The 20,780-nt window shown below is 50.4% G+C and overlaps 2 protein-coding genes across 2 annotated transcripts in view; one reads left to right on the top strand and one right to left on the bottom strand.

Annotated features, from left to right (window-relative positions):
- Positions 1-20,780, bottom strand: part of SLC36A1 (solute carrier family 36 (proton/amino acid symporter), member 1) — a 176,366-nt gene that overhangs the window by 42,844 nt on the left and 112,742 nt on the right. The gene's annotated exons all lie outside the window — the stretch shown is intronic.
- Positions 2,674-20,780, top strand: part of FAT2 (FAT atypical cadherin 2) — a 58,096-nt gene continuing 39,989 nt past the window's right edge. The window contains exon 1 of the mRNA XM_014543122.1: positions 2,674-2,846. The gene's annotated coding sequence lies outside the window, so the exon portion shown is untranslated. The remainder of the gene's footprint in view (positions 2,847-20,780) is intronic.

Raw genomic sequence — 20,780 nt, 5'->3', positions numbered from 1 at the left:
GGGGGATGCCCCCCTGCCAGTTTAGGCTCGATTCCCTCCTCCCCCCCAACCCCGAGATCAGGCCTAAGCTGGCAGTAAGACATCCCTTTTGCAGTCTGGGGCTCTCACAGTCTGGGACCCCTCACTCCTTACCGCCTGCCTGCAGCAGAGGTGGGAGAGGCTTCTGCCACTGCCGCTGCACTCACCAGCCGTGAGCCTGGCTTCTGGCTGAGCGGCACTCCCCTGTGGAAGCACACTGACCACCAAGGGGGCATCTCCTGCATTGAGCATCTGCCCCCTAGTGGTCAGTGCGCATCATAGAGACCGGTCATTCCGCTGTTTGGTCGATTTGCATATTACGTGTTTATTATATAGGATTATTACTAATCAGTCAGATCTGGGGCATGGTCAGGGGGAGCTCACAGAAGGGAGGTGGCGTATGATTGTACCGAGACGGATAGGTACAATTTCAGATACCCAGGAGGCTGTGAGCAGGGGCCTGGGAACGAGAGGCTTCCAAGCATGATGGGGGGGACACTGAGGAGTCCATCTCCTGTTGCATGAAGGACTAGAGGCCAGCAGATCCCCCAGCTGGGTCCTGGAGCCAGCAGGGAGGAGAGGGATTAGGGCCTGGGTCAGGAGAGGAGAGGAGAGGATGAATGCCGGTAGCATTATGGGATTCTGCAACCCATCCCAACACTCACCTCCCCCTTTCCCCTGCCCCCCAGGGGGACAGTCCCTGCCCTGGGCAGGCTGGAGGCCACCCTTGGCCCAGATGGGGGCCCCGAAGGAAGACAGTCGCCTGCCACTCCACACATGACTAGTCAGAGGGCTCGTGGGGCCGCTCAGCCACCCTCCCTCGGGTTAATGCCTAACTGGCCCAGACTCGGGGACTTGGGCGGCAATCAGCCAAGTGGATAATTACCCAGGGTGGCCTTCCCACTGGAGTGGAAAGTGGATCGCAGTAGCTCCCCTCACACTGCAAACCCCTAGGATTCTCATGCAGGGCTGGGGCAGCTTGGGGGAGGGGACCTTGGAGAGTCTTCCTCGAAGGGAGCTCCTCTGGGCATCTCGGGCAGCACACCGCAGCAGCCTGCTTGACACCTGTGGCCATCCCCGCTGCTAGTGACAGGTCGCCAGGGCACAGCCCACAGAGCCGCAGCAGCTCATGAATGAACATATTCCAAGAGCTGGGACGCAGCCAAGAGCCTCATGAGCCTTAACGGCTCCACTTATCCATAGGGTCCGGCTTGAACTTCTAGGAAACCAGTCTGAGACCACAGATCCAGCTTCAGTTTCTGCCACATGGTAGAGGAAGTAGATCTGTTCTGAGTGGCCCCGGCAGTTGTGAGTCCATTTAACAAATAAGGAAACAGAGACTTTGCAAATCTAAGTCATTTGCCTTGGAATATATAGTTTATACTAACAGTAATAACATGTAGAATTCTTGAGTATTAACCGGGTTCAAGGATGGCTGCTCACGAACATCAAGTAGAATTACTAACAATCAGAACTGACCTCTGGGAGAGGTAATGAGCTCCCTGTAACTAGAGGTGTGCAAGCAAAGACTCACTTATTTGCCAGGAAAGCTGCAGCGGGGCTGCAAGTCCTGGGGTAAGAGAGGGAATTAGACAGGATGGTTGCAGAGCCGATTTCAGCTCTGTGGGGCAGGAACTATTTCATTTCCCTCTAAGTCCCCAGTTTCTGGCCCAGTGCCTGGAAAAGGGGAGGTGTAGGGCCTTACCTGTGTGTGCACAAGAAACAAGCAAATGAATACATCTATAACAAAAAAGAGTGGCAGAGAGAGAGAGAGAGAGAGAGAGAGCGCACTATTTTCTGTCTAATTCTTCTTCCCTTCCCTTAAAACATTGGTTCTCAACATGGGGAGCACATTGGAATATTTGGGGAGCCAGAGCAGAGAGGCAGCCTGTAAAATATGTCAAAACTAAGATGTCTTGCTTCCCAGCGAGATGCCAGGCTTTGTGCTTTGCCCTTTACGGCGCATCATCTGTCTCATGAATCTGCACAACCGTAGGAAGTAGAGATTCTTGTTCCCCCATTTCAGAGACAGACGGGAAGCCAGCGCTCAGAGAGGCTGTCGTTTATGGAGGGAGTCACAGCCAATAACAGGATAAGAAGAATTACCTTTTATGAGGGACTTTCTCTGCTACATGCTTTCCACCAACTTTATCTCGTCCAACCCCCACAACAACCTCGTGAGGTAGGAGTTACTGCCTCCATCTTTTCCAAAAAAGGAAACTGAGGCTCTGGTGAAGTCACTCACCCAAGGTTACGGAGACAGGACATGGCAGTGCCAGGGTTTGGAGCCAGGTGCTGGGCGGAGGGATGACTGGTTGTCTCTCAGATCTGTAGCGTGGGGGAGGGCAGAGGCCCGAGAGTTAGCAGCCTGGGTCCTCTCCCAGTCCCGCCATGGTCTCTGTGTGTCCTGGGGCAAGCACTACCTGTCTAGGGTCTCCCTTGGTCCCTGTAAAACTGAGAAGGGAGGTGGAGATGGGCCTGATTTCTCAGCAACTTTCCAGCCGTCATTTTCCATGACTCGATTCCCCACCGTGAGTTCTGGGCCACAACCCAGTTGGCTCCCTCCCTCCCTCTCGGTGAGACAGAGAGCTGGCAGGAGGGGATGATCCGCCTCAATTCTCCCACCTCCTTTTCCCTCCTCCTCCTGGGCTGGGACACACCTACTCCAACTTTCTCAGCAGCCTCTTCAGAGTGCAGTGCGCGCCTTCCTGCTCCCTCTCCGCACCTCTCTCCGGAGCCTGTCAGCCCCTGTTGCTAGCGAATTGCTAGCGAAAGGGGCTCCAGCCCAGCAGCCCAGCCGGGCACCCTCCCCTACCTGAAGGGCACAGGTAAGAGCTGCTGGCGGATGGCAAGTTGGGGGAGGGGGTGCAAAGCAAATCCGTTCTTGTGCCTTGTCCCAGAGAAGGCGGGTGTTGGGGACTCTTGGCAAGTGGGGACAGAGCCAGGACGTGACCGAGGCCGGCATGGAGGGGTAGGACAGGGACACCTGGGCCTTAGATCGCCCAGGTACACTGAATGAAGCCAGAGATGTAGCAGCCTGAGTCTGGGGCCGGGGGATTGGGGCTCAGGAATGGACAAGGCTAGGACTTTGATCTCATGGAGGAGCAAGGTCATATTTGCATGAATGGAAAGTTGGACTCCTGTCCCCGGAAGAATGGAATCCCCTGCTTGGGCTTTCTGGGGATGAGCCTTCAGGGAGATTTGAGGGCCATGTTCTCTGTGGTTTTAGGGGAAATGCTGGGGCCAGAGAAAGGAGAGGTGCTGGCTGCTGTGTGTGTCCAGGGGACACAGGGGCCCTATGACAGATAAAGCCACCTGGTAAGGCGGAGGGGGGGGGGGCCGGAGGGACAGTTGGATAACCTGCCAGCCCTGGCTCTCCTGCGACTCTTTAGCTCACCCGGATTAGAACCTCAGCTTTCCTGGCTGCGAAATGGGGTGCTTACAGGGCTGTGAAAGGCTTTGAGTCTTCAAGGCACCAGAGGCGACACTGGGGTTGGGTGGGGGGAGTGGGAGCAGCTCTGTTCTTGGGGGAAGCAGGAATCCGATGCATATCTTTGGAGGCAGGAGAGCTGGAGTGGAACACTGAGCAGAGCCACCAGGCCAGAGTTCAGCCCTCTACGGGGGGGAAGAGGGGGTGCTACCTGCCCCACTGTGGGGAACAGTGGGCTGTGCAAAGGTGTGCTGAGGGCTCGGAAGGCTGCCTCTGCCCCCAGCCACACGCTGGAGTTGGTGCCTGGGCTCAGGACTCCAGTGTTTCTGTGCCTCAGCTGGTTGCACAGATGGGGAGCTGAGCCCGGGCAGGTTGGCAGTGCCCTCCACGCAGGACAGTTCTAACAGCTATTATTACAGCTGACATGCGCTGGATGCTTTCTGTGCTGGGGGCCTGGGCTGAGTATGCACAGTCATTTGAAAAATTTGAGTTTTTAAAGCAGGCAAGGTGAAAAGAGAATTTCATTATTTGCGTCTCTGTGACTCACAGGCTCTGTGGCCTCGGACTATTTCTTTGGGCCTTTTTCCCTACTTGTAAAATAAAGGTGGTTGGATTATTAAGAGCCGGAATTAATCGATTCACCCTGACAAGCCTGTTAGGTAGGCAGAGCAGGAATGATTGCATTTTGCGGGCGAGGAACCCAAGGGGCTTAATGTCCCTAGTCAGTAGCGGCAGCTTGGGTCCCCCAGGAGCACAGGTTACTCTCTGGCAGGAAGGAGCTGAGTGTACGATGTTGGCTAGCCCGAAGAGAGGGGCCCCTATTCTGTGAACATCTGGGGTCTCAGTTTCCTCATCTGAAAAATGGGGGAATAACTAGAGGGAGTGAAGGTCTTTCTTGGACTCCCCACTGATTCCATGACTCTTAGTGGCCTCCTTAGGGACTCAGGGAACCAGACCCAGAAGGACACCGACATTCCCAGGGTGACATGTCAGCCGGGCCTGTGCTTTCTATGGGAGGGGCTGCCGGGCTGCCTCTGTTCCTGAGCTGCCTCTACACCCATCCCCCGAGAGTTGGGCCACCATGCTCCACTCTCTGCACGCTCTGCTCTGAACTCACCTCCGCCTGGAAAGTCTCCTTCCGGCTGCCGCACGACAGGCCATGGCACCGGCATTGCTGCTGGCCACGTGGGGTCAGGCGGGAGAGAATGTGGGGCAGCTTTAGAGAAAAGCAGTGTGTACTGGGGCAACAAGGTAGGTACACTCAGGGGCCCTCCTGAACTCCGGATGGACCCTGCCTTTTGGATTTCTTCAGGACCGGATGGGCAGAGCCTCTGGAAGCTCCCCTGCCTCCTGGGTCCCAGCACAAGCTCAGCTAGCCCAGAACCCCAGTACTACTATTTCTATGACTATTGGTACTAATGCTTCCATGCATAATGGGGTTCTAGACAGGCATACAAAGAAAAGTGTGGGCCCAAATCCTGGAAAGTATTCATGTGTGACCTGGGCCACAGCTTCTCTAATGCTCAGCCTCCTCACCTGAAAAATGAGGATAATAATAGTCCTTTTCTCAGAGAACTGGTGTGAGAATTAAATGTAGTTCTCAGGGCCTTATTCACTATGTTCGCAGTCATCAGTGAAGTCATCACGGGGCTCCCCCTGCTCCCCCGGGGGTGGAGATCACCCACAGCACCCTAAAGTTCTTCCTCAGACACATCACAGTTGGAATTTTAGTTATTTGTATATTCTTTGTTTGATATTTTCTCTTCTACTAGGTGTTGCTCAGGCACGCACCTGTGTCTAGCATGCCTGACACATACAAGGAGCTCATTGCATATCTGTTGAGAGAATGAATGAATCTTCATTTCTAAGTCATAGATGAGAACTGTCACTTACAGGGACTAAGCATTAGCCCAACCCAATCACAGATAAGAGCTGGGAGTGGAAGGGGCCCTAGAGACAATGAAATCAGACAGATGGAGACACTGAAGTCTCACCAGAGAAGGCTGGTAATTTGACTGAAGTCACACAGCAAGTGAGTGGGAAAGGCAGGCCCATTAGCCAGATCTTTTCACTTTCCTCTGCCTAATCCAGGTAATGAGATGACGCTGTTTTCTATACGGGTGGTCAGTCTTAGAGGCCAGTCAATTGTCCCCATATACTCTGGAGACAATTAGGGATTAGCAACAAGCTTAAGCTGCCCTTCAGAGGATAGGGGACATCAATCAGACCATTCTCCCAACACCCACCAACAACCCCCCCCCCCACACACACACACAAGTGTGCGCACACACCACTCCATACCTATCGCCAGCGAGTCCGCAGGAATCTGTAACTGTACAACTGCAAGGTCCTCAGGAGTTCCCTGAAATCTGCCTTCAAGAATTATTGGCCCCATTTTACAGATGAAACATGGATTTTGAATTTTTGCCTAAAGTCAATAGCGAGTTAGTGCTGGTGTCCTGGGTGGGTGTGTCATTTCTGGGAGCCATTTCTAAGCATACGATTTAAATGTTGGAAAGAAAACCTGATTTACTCAGCCCCTCTATGCACCTGTCACCAGGTTAGACTCACAGATAGCTGCAGTCATCTGTCACTGTCCACTACCTTTACTTTTTGTTGTTGCTATTGTTTTCAGTGTAGAGACAATAGAATCAGAAAAGCCAACCCACTTCCTTTCAGTCACACAGCTTCTGATTCCTCAACAAGCAATTTGTTCAATAGACACTGAGTAAGCACTTCTGAAGCGTGAGGCTCCCAAAGATGCACAGTTCGTGGAGGCAGGCCCGTAGTGGGTGGTTAAAATACCTTGAGGTAGGGGGTAAAATAGAGGCAAACTCAGGCTGGCATGGGGGCCCAGAGGAGTGAGTTAGCCCAGTTATAGAATCAAGGGAGGCTTAGGGGAGGAGCTGTCACCACCTGTTTTGAAAGCTGAATAAGGCTTAAATAAGGAAAAGGCAATTCAGAAAGAGAAAGTAGCATGTGCAAAGGCACAGTGGTTCAAAGGTAACGGCAGGTGTGTGCAGGAGCTATCAGCCAAGCAGGGCCAGGTCATTGAAGGCCTTGTGTGCCAGGCCAAGAAGTGTGGTTTTAAAAAAAAGTAATTTATATGTAATTTTTTATTAATGGGAAATTCTAGAAATATACAAACGTAAGCAGGATAGTATTTTAAAAAAAACAAACAAACAAACCCTTCAACCAGCTTCAACAATTACTCTTTCTCTCTCTCCCCACTGATCCTTGCCTCACCAGATTATTTTGAAGCATATCCCAGATATCTCATTGCATCTGGAAATATTTCCATGTATAGCTCTAAAATATAAGGATTTCATAAAATCATCATAGGAGCATGGCTTTTATTTTGTAAATATTGGAGGACCATGTTGAAGGAGTTACAGCAAAGAGTACCTTGGCTGGGTGTACGTGGCTATGAGTGGAGCATGCATTTAAAGAGAGGGGTTGAAATAGAAGTTTAAGATGTCCTGTCTCCCCTTGGCCAGTTACAGGGCCTGATATTCTACCATTACCCATTGATTATCAAATTATTTCCTAAAATCCATCTCGTTTTGAAAGAGGTGATGCCTTCCAGTTTGGAGCCTGCAGGAGAGAGAAACCCCTCCCTGCCCCCTCCTTGCCCCCTCCCTGCCCCCTCCCTGCTGAGTCTTCTTCCATTCCTGAGACTGGTGTGGCCCCTGCAAGGAGGAGGTGGGGACAGTGAGGTGGCAGGGCAGCTGTCTATCCCATGGCTGGGAGCCCACACTGGAGAGTTCTCCAGTTCCCAGTTCCCGTTCAGCTCCAGTGCCCACAGTAGTTGGCCTCAGAGTAAGCTGAGCAGGACTACACATGCCAGCTGTGGGGTAACGTCAGCGTGTGTGTGCGTGTTGGCCTGTGTGTGCTCACATGTCCCAGGTCAGAGCTGCTTGCTGTCTACCCCTGCAGCACCCCTTCCCTCTGGGGTCCTCCCAGCAAATGCAAGGCTAGATGGCACAGAATGCGTCCTTTAGACATTTAGAAGTTCAGCCTTGGGAAGGGGCAGAGCTAATATTACTATGGCTCCATGGTTGGGCGCATGAGCTCTGGAGCCAGGGGTCGGAGGTCCTGTCCTGTGACCTTGGGCACATCCTTCCACCTCCCTGAGGGGTAGGGGTGCAGCGTGCTCTTTACCTCACAGGGCAGCTGTGCGTGGACACACGTAAAGCCGATAGTCACCACGCATTAAGAGCTCACGAAATGTTAGCTACTTTACAGATTTGGGCGCTCCTGAAATCTTGGGATTGACTCAGAAATCATAGGCTCTTGGAAAATTTAAATCCCAGAATCTCAAACTCTTGGAAGGGGACAATGAGAAGTCCCCTACTGGATTCCTAGTACAGCTCTCTACTCTGTGCAAGGACTCCTTGTACAGTGTCTCAGACAAGTGGTCAACCTTGATTTTTTTTCTTTTTGTAAATATTCCAAACCAGAGTGCATCCGTTTAAGTTACAGCTTGATGGATGTTTACCAAGTGAACACAAACAATGGCCTCACCAGTCCCCAAGAGCCCTCCTGGGATCCCTTGTCAGTCACCACCCCACCCCAAGTGTAGCTATTACCCAGCCAGCCGGGCTGTTCCCGAAAACCTTCCTGTGGGGCGTGTCCCATCGCTAGGAGAACTCTGATGATTAGAGAGGCTCAGTGAGTTAGTTAATTTAGAAGTTGCTACATTAAACTTCACCTTTAAATTGTTTTGTTTTCACTGTCATATTTCAGGGGTAGCCTCGTTAAGAGCTGAGCCTCCCCAATGCCTAGGACTGTTATTAAAAAATACTGGTTTCTCAGACCTATCCTAAGTCTACAAAATTGAAATGTGGGGTCTGGGGTGGGATCAGGGAACCTGTATTTCTGCAAGTTCCATGGAAACTCCAGGTGAGGTCCAACTGGGTTTGGGAGCCACTGGGCAAGTGGTTCAGGGCTCAGACTCAATTCAGACAGACTGTTCCAATCCATGCCCAACTCCAACCGGCCATTGACCTGGGACAAGGCATTGGGACTTTCTGACTCTCAGTTTTGTTGTTATTTTCATTTGTGAATTGGGGATGAAATAATAGTACCTACTTCCTTGGGTCCATCCACAGAGAAGGTGCTCTCTAAGCCGCAGGTGCTACAACCAGCATGGCTATTGCTGGGAACAGCACATATGGAAGGGTTGGATCTGGAAGTTGAGCCTGGTGTTTGAGTCCTGACAGGGCGACTTGCTTAGCAGTATGACCTTGGACAAGTCTTCTGACCCCTGCCTCTGGGTCTCAGCTTCCCCATCTATAAGATGAGAATACTCCTTGCTCCCCTTATAGGGTCTCTGAGGGGATCAAACAAGAAAATGGACCAGAAAACTGCTCTCAGGACAGAAAAATGCTGCATGCAGTGAACCCCAATGACCCGGAACTCAGCGGAACCTGGGAACCTAGTGGAAGTGGGCCTGCCACGGTGCTTGCGGTTCTGCGGAGGGCGGGCCCGGTGGGGGTGGGGACAGGGAACTGCTGAGGCTTCGGTTTTCCACAGCCCTGGTGTGCCCTGGCACGCCTCCGCGCTTCTTGGTTTTTGAGAACTGTCTCCTTCCTGGTTCCTGGGGCAGAAAGAGTCCAAGATCCCATAGCTATGAAATCCTGTGCAATCTGCCTGTCAGATGCTTTTATTATTTCAATGTCTTCCCTCTTTTTACAAGTCTTCTTTGAAGTCCTCTACTAGCACTTTTAGGAAACTTTCTAATCAAGTATAATATGCATACAGGAAAGTGCGCAAATCCTAAGTGTCCTTACTGCTCAATGAACTTTCCAGAAACTAACCAGCTTCCAGATAAAGAATCAGAACATTACCACCATTCCCTACACCTCCTTTGTGCACCCCCCTTCCAGTCACCACCTGCCCCACCAAGGGTAACTTTATTCTAACGTAATCCATAGCTTTTGCCTGTATTTAAACTGTATATAGGTGGGATAGCACAGTATGTATTCTTTGTATATGGCTGCTTTCACCCACATTATGTGAGTGTAATGCATCTATATTGCTGCCCAGAGCAATGCCTGGATTTCTTTGCTGTATAGCATTCCACTGTATGACGACCACAGTTGGCTTATCCATGCTGCTCTGGATGGACATTGGGGTTGTTTCCAATGTGGGCTATTATAAGGAGTGCTGCTCTGAACGTTCTCGTGCAAATCTTTTGGTGAGTGTAGTAGGCACACACTTCCGTTGTGTGTTTAACTAGGAGTGGAATTGCTGGGTCATGAGGTATGTGGATGTGGACGGATCCCTTTTATTTTCAGGTTCAGTTCTATTCACTGCAACTAGAACATGGTTCCTGGGGCTGGTGTCTATCTGGGAAGAGAAACAGTTGCCTCTGGGGTTTGAGATGCTGATGAACAGGGAGATTTTCAGACTCAGAGATTTCCAGGTGAAAGTCAAGTGCAAGAATCAGATCTACTTCTTTCCCTCTCCTGCATTCTTCTATTTGACCTAGAGATAACCTTGTGTCTGCTTTGCCTGAGGGCCAATGTTCCCCTAGGAGTGGTTAGTGGACCACCTACAGGGAAACGTGCACCCGAACCCACAGTGGCCCTACTAAATCATACATCAGACTTCTCGAGGATGACGCTGTGGTTTTTAACACACTGACATTTGAGAAACACTTCTCTAGCCTATAAACGCCATGAAAATTGTGTTTTTTTCTTAACTTCCCACCCCCTCTCCACTGGGGCCTAGGAGAGTACCACATATGGGTCTGAAATAGGAATGGTAGAAGGTAAGATCACAGAGAAAGAGATTCCCCTTTTCAGCGAATCCCAAACACCAGACGCACCAGGAACTTGTTAAACATCTATTCCTGAGCCCCACCCCCGAGGATTTTAATTCAGTAGATCTGGGGTGGGGCTGGGAATATGTCTTTTTAAGCCCCACCCCCATGCCCTAGGGGATTCCCAATGGTGGGAACCGCTGGTTCAGGTCAATGGCCAGCCCTGTGGGTGAGTACATAGCTTGGCTGAATTCTGTGTCTGCCTATGGCTGGTGGAGCAGTTACCCTGGGTAAGAGGAATCGTGAGGACAGAGCCCAGGGGGCTTAAACGTGGACTTGGGTCTGGGCCTGGAGCTCACCATTCAAGGTTTGTTTACATCTCATTAGTATGCACCTTGATGCTCCCAAATCAGCCCTAACCCCTCTAGTGCTTCTGGCCCTCAGTCAGGTTGGGCCTGCAAAACTGCAAACCCGGGTGCCTCACACAGCCGAATTGCCTGCCTTGCCCCACAGATACTAGCTGCTCCCACCTGCCCGGGCCTGCCCGCCTGCCAGCTTTGTGCCCCTAAACTGTTCTGCTCAGAGGGGATTGGCCTTGGATTGACAGCCAGGCAGGCAGCTGGGATAGGCCAGACCAGAGGGAATGGGATCCAAAGGGAGGACTAGAGATGAAAGTCTTTGCTGAAATGCTGTGTTTGCTGATGTTCGAGGACCCATCATTGTAGGATCCTGTTGTGGGGGAGGGATCATATACCCCTCCCTCCTCCCAAGCCCTCTCTCTAACCTGAGGAACTGTTAGACACACAGGTGATCTGAGTTTTAATCCTTGCTGGGCCACATGTTAGCTGTGTGAACTTGGAGGTTAGGTAACCTCTCTGAGACTCATTTATCCCCAAAATGAGCATAATTATAGGGTTGCTGTAAGCTAGCTTACAAGTGATAATGTGTGCCAAGCACTTACTGCAGGCCCTGGCACATAGTAAATGTTCAATAAAGGCCAGCTGTGACCAGTGCATGTGCCTCTGTGAGCCCTTCATAGTCCCCAAACCTCGCCTTCTTCAGGACACCATTGACAATAGCTCCATGGCGGGTTACTCAGTAAGACAAGAGAGCAGGGACTGGTCCCAGTGCCCAGGGGTCTCCCAGTTGGTCCCCTGCTGGGCCCTCTGATATGTTACTGAGGCCTCCTGGCACCAAAGGAGTAGGGCCTCCAATCCCTGCCCCCTCCTCAGCACAACAGTTACCGCTGAGGGCTCACAGGCTGGGCCTTGTGCCAACTGTCATCTTAACTGATCCTCACAGCAGCCTGATGATTACCTTCCTCAGTTTATATGTCAGAAGACTGAGGCTCAGGCAGGGTCAACGATTTGCTCAAGGTCAAGCCCAGCAATGGGCCAAGACAGGACTCAAATACAGGCGGCCTTACTCCAGAGTGTGAGCAGGTGGCCACCGTGTTATGTGGCCCTTGTCGTCTTGCACGGCTCTTATCTGGCTCTTATCGTGACCTCCCCACCCCCGGGGTGCCTGAGTTACAGGCTGGCCTGGCTGGGGTGGCCATGGGTGGCTGATGGTCTCATGCACAAGGAACTAGCAGAGGCTTTGGTCCCAGCAGCTTCTCAGCTAAGAGGAGCAGGTTCACCTCACGGGTGGCCACAGGGCCAGCGAGCTCCCTGGGAAGGAAGTGTGTTTTGTCCTGGATAGAGAGGGGACTATGCTGAATGGCTTCCTTTTACAAATCACGTTAAGATGAGGCCCAGAGTGGTCACCCCTGCAGCAGAATAAAAGAGACCAGGAAACCCATGTTGTTGCAGGGTGTGCACGCCATTCTCTACCTCCTGTTTTTTCACTGCCCACCCTCTTCTCCCCACTTCATGCCCATGACCTGCCCCCTCAGACTCGGAATGAGGTCACGTCTGTGACCTCTCTGCACCCACAGTGTGACAGGAATAGCAATTATTTTAATGCTGCATAAGCTGTGGCTTGAGCTTTATTACAAATTGGTGCAAGGAGAGAAGGAATGTCACAAAACCCCACAGGTAGGGGTGTGTGTATGTGTGTGTGTGTGTGTGTGTGTGTGTGTGTGTGTGTGTGTGTGTGTGTGTGTGTGTGTGTGTGTGTGTGTGTGTGTGTGTGTGTGTGTGTGTGTGTGTGTGTGTGTGTGTGTGTGTGTGTGTGTGTGTGTGTGTGTGTGTGTGTGTGTGTGTGTGTGTGTGTGTGTGTGTGTGTGTGTGTGTGTGTAGAAGGGTGCTCCTGCAAGGGGCATGGGGTGGGGGTGGGGGATCAGTACACATACAGACATACAGAGAATAGTTCCCTCATTCCACACATTTTTTGAACACCTATTGTAATAGTTAATAACATTACTATAATTACAATAGCAATAGTAGTAACTAATAATAGTAATAACATTAACGATGTTTTGTGTTCCTGGCACAATGCTAAATGCTTTCCATGCATAAACTCACTAACTCCTCCAGTGAGGTAAGCATTGCTAGCCTCACTTCACACATGGGGAAACTGAGGCCAAGACAGAGGAAGCAAGGCCCTTAGATAAAAGCAGAGACAAGATTGAGGGCAGGTCTGACCCCGAAGCCTGGCTCCTTCCCATCCACCCTGGCTAATGAGTAGAAGGACCATGGAATTGTGGGCTCCCAAGGAGTCCCCAGGTTGGGAAAGGAGCTGGGTAGGGGGAAGCGGGCCAGTGCAGAGCCATGAGGATGGGAAGCCTGGGTTCCCATTCCAGTGATCCTGGGAGTCCATCTCTACCACCACATCCCTCTCTCCTCTGTTCCTCACTCACCATCATGTAAATCCTGCAATGGGGCCCCACCTCACTGCAAGTCTTTTCTTTACCTGAAAGGACCTGGGCACCTCCCTGATTTCCCTCCTTGCTCCTTTCTAGTCTGTCTGCTTGACCTCCTTTTCCTGCCTCAGGGCCTCTGCGCTGCCTGTTTCTTCTCCCTGGAATTCTTTCTCAAGAGGGCTTTGTGGCTCTTTCCCTGCTCAGATGTCACCTTGTCATGTGGGACTCCCCGACCACGCTTTCCAAAACAGTATTTCCCACACATCACTCTTTAACCGTGCCCTGCATAATTTTTCATCTCACTTTTCACACCTGATATAGTGATATAGTGTATACTTGGAGCAGGGACCTCATCTGTCTTGCACTCTGTTCTAGAATGCCTGTCACAGGGCAAGCCCTCCATTAAAAATGTACTGAATAAATTAACAAATGACTTTGGTATAGGAGGCCCAATAACAAAATACTTCTCATCATCTCCCTCCTACTTTACCCCTTTTCTTCCCCAAAGCCCAGGCTCCTGGAAGCTCTCTGTTTCCTTCAAATGTCCATCTCCCAGGGTCACATTGTGGCTTTCGAGGGTCCTAGGCATTTTAACCTTTGCAGGTCCCTCCCTCCATGAAAAACAATATTAGAAATGTTTTCTGATGACATTAGTATAAAGATGAATATATTATTATATATAAAAACATTTTCTTCAACCAAATTGTTTGTTTTCTTTCTTCTGAATTTAAGAGAAATTTTCATGGGCCCTAAAAGTACTGTGGGCCCTGGGTGTGCCTACGGGATAGGCGGACCTGACTCCTCCTCCGAGCCTATGCACGCTCGGTTCCCATGCCAGGCTCGCTAGAGCCGTGCTGGCCATGTGGTAGCCACTAGTCACATCTGGCTATGTGAATCCAAATGCAATACGATTACAAACTCACTTCCTCAGGTGTACCAGCCATGTTTCAAATTCTGGACAGCCCTCCGTGGCCAGTACCTCCCACCTGGACAGCTGAGCACTAGCACACGGCCATCACTGTCAAGGGCTGTTGGAGACGCTGCTCTAGGGGTTCGCTCCAGCCCCTCCCGCCTTCTGAGTCTCTCTTCTGGGAACATGGGTTCAGTGACAATGAATGTTGGTAGAGTAACACTTGTACTGAGTGTATTCCAGCCCTGGGGGAACCTGGGCAGAACCTTCAAATGATCGGAGCCTCAGTTTCTCATTTACAAAACAAGAGCAACGATAAGCGTCATAATAGGATGACATTAGTCCAGGAACACTTGTGCTGAGTGTACCCCAGTCCTGGGAATTTGCCGTGCGCTGACTCATTCAGCCTTCTCAACCACTCCATGAGGTTAGGTGCTATTATCCTGTCCCTTTTTCTGGGACCAGAAATGTTAAACCACTGCCCACGGTCACACAGCTGGTGCGTGGTAGAGCTGGGATTTGAAATGAGGTCTATCTGACCCCAGAGTCCACTTTCTTCCTATTCATTCTATCCAGGACTGTGCCTCCTGTTTAAAGACCAAGTGAGATAATCCATGAAGACTTTTTTTGAAAACGTATAGATTACCATCCTGATATAGGACAGTATAATTTTTTTTTTGTCACCAATAATGGTAATTGGAATGCTGATAAAGAAGGGGACCCCCAGTCCCAGCTCCCTTTCGCCCATGCCTAGGCGAGGACTTCCTTTTCTTTTCCCTCTAATTCCAGGCTGTGCAGGCCTGGCTTTTACAGACACGCTCCTAGGGCAGCCTCTCTGACTGCTGGTGGTGTGGCTGCCACGTATCAAGCCATTATTGGGCCTGATAAGGTGTATTCTGTGTCTTTCCTCCCTGTGCTCTCACCTATCATATGCCTTCCCTGCAGCCCTGGGAAGTAGGTAGGAGTAGCTATTATCTCCACTTTACAGACAGGGAAACTGAGGCTCAGAAGAGGCTCTGTGGCCTTCCCAAGGTCACACGACCCATCACTGACTCAAGGCATGGCCCTTTTCCAGTTCATATCCAGCTCTTTGACTTGTTGTGTTACATGAGAACCTAGCAGTGGCGGCTGCCTGTCCCAAACCAGCAAATGACCCCAGTGTTCACCCAAGTTTCTTGGAGGGAAATCAAGCCTTCCCGTTCACAGTGAATTCCAGTCGGCCTAAACCAGTGGTCGGCAAACTCATTAGTCAACAGAGCCAAATATCAACAGTACAACGATTGAAATTTCTTTTGAGAGCCAATTTTTTTTAACTTAAACTATATAGGTAGGTATATTGTTATTAACTTAATTAGGGTACTCCTAAGGCTTAGGAAGAGCCACACTCAAGGGGCCAAAGAGCCGCATGTGGCTCGCGAGCCGCAGTTTGCCGACCATGCGCCTAAACCAATAAAGCTGGTGTTCAAACCCGGTCCACAGCAGACTGGGAGTCTTCAATGGGAAACTCTCCCTTTTGATCTGATGTCAGATTACTCTTCCCAGCATGTGGTTCTGTTCTGATCCTGCTTCTCAAAAACCACCAATGGCTCCCTACTTCTAAGGGGAAATTTCATTTCAGTAGCTAAAGACTTCTATCTGGAATGTCACCATTCTATCACTTATGATTTAAATTCTGGTTCAATGGCACAATCCTTCCTAATCCCTCACCATCACTACCACCATTGCTACTTTTAAGCTTTTCTAACAAACTGAATATGTTTAGGATTCTTTCTTGACAGTCACAAAAGCCAGCCCTAACACTGGATGCCTGAGGCAGATGCAGTGGCGGGAGGAGAGTAAGGTCAGAAAATATATACCGAGGTACCCAAGTCCATGGTCATTTAGATTTAGATTTGGGGAAGGTAGAGTGTGAACATTCTCCAATCCAGAGGAATGAATCCAGTGGCTCTTTATTTCATGAAAATCTCTGCAAACTTTAAAAAATATCTTATCGCCCTGGCCGGTTTAGATCAGTGGTTACAGCGTCGGCCCTGAATGAGTCAGCGCATGCTGAAGGGTCCGAGTTTGATTCTGGTCAAGGGCACCTACCTCGGTTGGAGGTTCCTCCCCAGGCCCGGGCCCTGGTCGAGGCAAGTGTGGGAGGCCACCAATCAATGTGCCTCCCTCACATTGATGTTCCTCTTTGTCTCTACCCTTCCCTTCCGTTCTCTCTAAAAATCAATGGAAAAAACATCCTCAGGTAAGGATTAACAAAAAATAAAAATAAAAAAATCTTTTCTCATGCTTCTCCCCAGAGCACCCAGGTTTAGGAAATGTGTCTGTCTTTTCAGTTCAGCCACCGCCTTCCTGGGTGGCCTTGGGTGTGCCATGCAAATCTCAGTTTCCCTTATCTTAGATATGGGAGTACAAGGGCAGAGGTGTTTCCCAGAGTAATGTGTGGGTTATTAATTATCGTCTGTGTCACGGCTAAGAAAAGGTACGGTGTTGGGCCACGAGAGAGAATGCCGTCGCCAAGCTGTGCCTGGGTACTTCTGGGAGTGACAGGGAGGAATTTCATCCTCAGAAACAAAGCCTGTTGTTTTGAACAAATCCGGAAGAAGCTTCTTTAATTCAGTTTGGTTGGGTTTCGAATTCCTCCAAGTACATGTGGTTCCTCATGGAGAGATAGAATTAGCCGGAGTCATAGACTTCTAGAACCAAAATGCCTGAATGACTGCACGGGGACCAACCCTTACGAACACCGACCATAGAGCATTAGAATCGCAGCCTATCCAACCGCACATCTTAGAACCCTCCATGACGGGACACAGAATGTTAGACTAGCAGGGCCCCAGCTTCTCACATGGAGGGGGCTCTCACAGGTCTTTACTCCAGGCTTTTAACCTGTGCTTCCCAGGGGGTGCTCACCAGGGGGCTGAAGGTCTAGCCTGGGGCAGAGGCTTAGGCCTCCAGCCCAGCTTCTAATAGTGCAGCTCTGCTTTGATCTCTTTATAGACTGCGTACAATTTCATTAGGGGAAAAAAGAGACTCTGCCTCTGAAAGCAATAGAGGGGTTTCAAGACACTGATCCATCCCAGCCCCTCCCCAACACACACATGTCATCACAGGTGAGGAAAGAGGGCCACCGGGCTTTGGTGATGAACTTGACCAAGGCTACACAGGGAAGAGTGACCTTAGATCTAGGTCTCCCCACAGCCAGGTCAGCTTACTGGGTTGATTGAACAACCCTGATCCACAGCCACGGGAAATCCCTTCTTTGCCTTTGAGAACCCAGTTAGGGTCTAACAGAGACCGTAGGCTCGCACAGGCCAAAGACCTATCCTATATAATAAAAGGATAATATGCAAATTTACCCTAACAGCAGAACGACTGGGAATGATTGGTCACTATGACACACACTGACCACCAGGGGGCAGACGCTCAATGCAGGAGCTGCACCCTGGTGGTCAGTGTGCTCCCACAGGGGGAACTCTGCTCAGCCACAAGCCAGGCTGACGGCTGCCAGCACAGTGGTGCTTGCGGGAGCCTCTCCCACCTCCACAGCAGCACTAAGGATTTCCGACTGCAGCTTAGGCCTGCTCCCCGCTGGCAAGTGGACATCCCCCGAGGGCTGCCGGGCTGCCAGAGGGATGTCTGCCAGCTTAGGCCCGATCCCGCGGCGAGTGGGCCTAAGCCAGCAGGTGGACATCCCCCGAGGGGTCCCAGACTGCGAGAGGGCACAGGCCAGGCTGAGAGACCCCCTGAGTGCACAAATTTTTGTGCACTGGGCCTCTAGTACCTGCATAAGATCGAAGATGCTTTAGAGCTCTTCTCATCTTCCCCAAGGGCCACCTAGACTCTGCTTGGATGCCCCCAGGGACGGGGAGCTCTCCACATTCTGAGAGGACTCGTTTCAAGATTGCACCTGAGATCACTAACCAAGAAAACAGGGAAGGTCTCAGAGCCCTGCTCCTCGGAGCTCTGCTCAGACTCATCAATGACTTGGGTTAAGACATGGATGTTACAACCGCCAAGTTTCTGAATATCAGAATCGAGATTCTGAGGAGCGGGAACAGTGGGCTGAATCACAGGGTGAAATTAATCAGGGTCTCACTAAAGCCCTACAGCAGTTACCTGCAAAAACCAGCCTGCACAAGAACAGAGAGGGGGTGACGTGATAATACACCTGACAGTTTTCATTACCCACAAACTCAACAGCCAATAGTATGAGCCAGCTGGCTAGAAAGTAACAGTACTTTGTATTTGTTGAGAACCATGTTGCATACTATGTTTAGCTTTTGTGTACATTAACTAATGTCCTTATCAAAATGGTATTATGAAGAAGGGAAATTTAGGATCTGAGAAGGTAAGCCGTTTGCCAAGGTCACACAGCCAGAACCTGTGTGTTGTGAACCACCTTCTGCTGTCTTCCCATCTTTGAAATGGGGTCGGGAGTGACAAGGAGGCAGAGTTTGAGTCACACATATCCTAAAAGGGTCCATTCATGAACCCCCACCTGCACTTGCTCACACCTGTGCACACACAAGCCCCACCCTATCAATTTATTTACTCACATCATACTCATTCTGTCAAGTAGGCATGTACAACTAATGAACCCACAAAAATTATTCAAAATTTGCCTCCTAAGCGTGTGTGCCTCTTGCAAACGTGCACATTCACCCACATGCAGATCTCTCTCCGGGCCTGGGGAGCCAAAAGCCTGAGGCCCCACCCCAGACAAGCGCCTGCTCGCAGCTTCCCAGAACAGCCTGTGGCAGGGCCAGCAAGCTCAGACTCGACCAGCGACCAGCGGCTTCCTGCTCTGCCAGGGTGCAGGCTGGTCCTTCCCAGAGGGTTCAGGGGCCCCCACCCTCACCCCAAACTTAGGCTTTGATTCTGCCTTGACTTTGAAAACTAATAATAACGAAGATTTAGTGAGTGCTTTCCTATGGGCCAGGCACTGTGCACAGCACATTCATGTGCATGGCCTTATTCGGTCTCCATAATACCCCAATGAATAGCCCCATCTTACAGCTGAGAAAACTAAGGTTCAGAGATGTTGAGCAACTTACCCGATGTGATGCAGTTAGCAAGAGCCCGAACAGTTAGATTCATGTGACTACAGCTTCTCTTTCTGGCAGCATGGTTGGGAGGAAAGAACCTGGCTTTAGTTCTCACCATGTGACCTTGGGCAAGTCCCTTTCTTTTTTTAAAAAAAAAATTATTTTTATTGATTTCAGAGAGGAAGGGAGAAGGCGAGGGAGATAGAAATATCAATGATGAGAGAGAATCATTGCTCGGGGTCTGAGCCCGCAACCTGGGCATGTGCCCTGACCAGGAATCAAATTGTGACCTCCTGGCTCATAGGTTGACACCCAACCTCTGAGCCTCACCAGCAGGAATCTTTCTTTCTTTCCTTTCTTTCCTTTCTTTCTTTTCTTTTCTTTCTTTCTTTCTTTCTTTCTTTCTTTCTTTCTTTCTTTCTTTCTCTCTCTCTTTCTTTCTTTCTTTCTTTTTAAAAATATATTTCTTTATTGATTTCAGAGAGGAAGGAAGAGGGAGAGAGAGATAGAAACATCAATGATGAGAGAGAATTATTGATGAGCTGCCTCCTGCACACCCCCTACTGGGGATTGAGCCAGCAATCCAGGTATGTGCCCTTGTCTGGAATCGAACCTGGGACCCCTCAGTCCGCAGCCTGACGCTCTATCCACTGAGCCAAACAGGCCAGGGCCGGACCCTTTCTTTCTTTAGGACTATTTTCCAGCTTCAAAAAGTAAGAGATGCTCGTTAAGGTTCTTTCCGCTTTCATTCTGTCATTGCTTTTCCTAAGTCCAAATAGTTCAATTTTTCAACTAGTACTTATACACCAGGCACTGAACTAGGCACTGGGAATTCATTCATGAATAAGATACATAAAGCTCCTGTCTTCGTGGAGCCCAATGTCTAGTGCAAGAGACAGTCATTAAACAAATAAGCAAGACCATACTGTGTGGTGATAACTGCCCTGGAGAAAATGGAGCGATGTGATAAATAAGGGAAGGACACTACATCAAACGGAGGGTTAGGAGGTGACATCTGAGCTGAGAACTGGATAACAAGAAGGAGCCAGCCATGTGAGAATATCAAGGAGAGGGACACAGCAAGTGCAAAGGCCCTGAGGCAGATCCCAGTTTGGTATGCCTGCGGAGGAGAAAGGGCCCGTATGGCTGCAGCTTGGTGAGCAATCACTGTAGAAGAAGGCAGGGCCCAGATAGTATGAGGCCATCCTGGATATAGTAAGGAGTTTGGATTTTAATTGAAATACTATGGGAAGCTACTGGAAAATTTTAAGCAGGAAGGTGATACAAATTGACTTGTTTTCACAAGGTGTTTCAAAACAGTGGTGCTAGGTGGTGTGGGCCAGAAGGGTGCCTCAGGGAGCCCAACGGGCCTTGTACCCTGCAAACCTGTCCACTGGCCTGGACCTGGTGCCAGGAAACTGATATCCAGACATAGGTTCTTTCCTCAGCAAACCAGTCGCCAGATCTGCAGGTCCCACAGCTGGAATACAGCCATGGGCACCCCACCCCCACCCAAGGGTGCATTCTCTTTGCATCTCATCCCCCTCCAGGGAGACTCCGCCCCTGCTCCCTTCCCTACAGTTCACCCTAATGCCTCCCCCACTCTGCAAGCCGCCTGTGCAGCTGCCGAGCGGGGCATCTTGTTGGGGCCTGTCTGATACGGGTGCTGACCTGGTGAACAGGAAGCTTTCCGCAAAGCAGGGCAGGTGGAGCTGGAGGCTGCGTGCACCCTGGGCTCGCTGGGCCACGCATGGAGTGAGTGGACCTGGGAGTGGGGTAAGCCTCATTTCCCCCCTGGGCTTCAACATCCA

This window comes from Myotis brandtii, unplaced genomic scaffold (assembly GCF_000412655.1).
Source record: "Myotis brandtii unplaced genomic scaffold, ASM41265v1 scaffold32, whole genome shotgun sequence".
In the NCBI taxonomy this organism is placed as follows: domain Eukaryota; kingdom Metazoa; phylum Chordata; class Mammalia; order Chiroptera; family Vespertilionidae; genus Myotis; species Myotis brandtii.
Note: the sequence above shows the minus strand (reverse complement) of the source record. Positions and strands in the feature narration are given on the sequence as shown.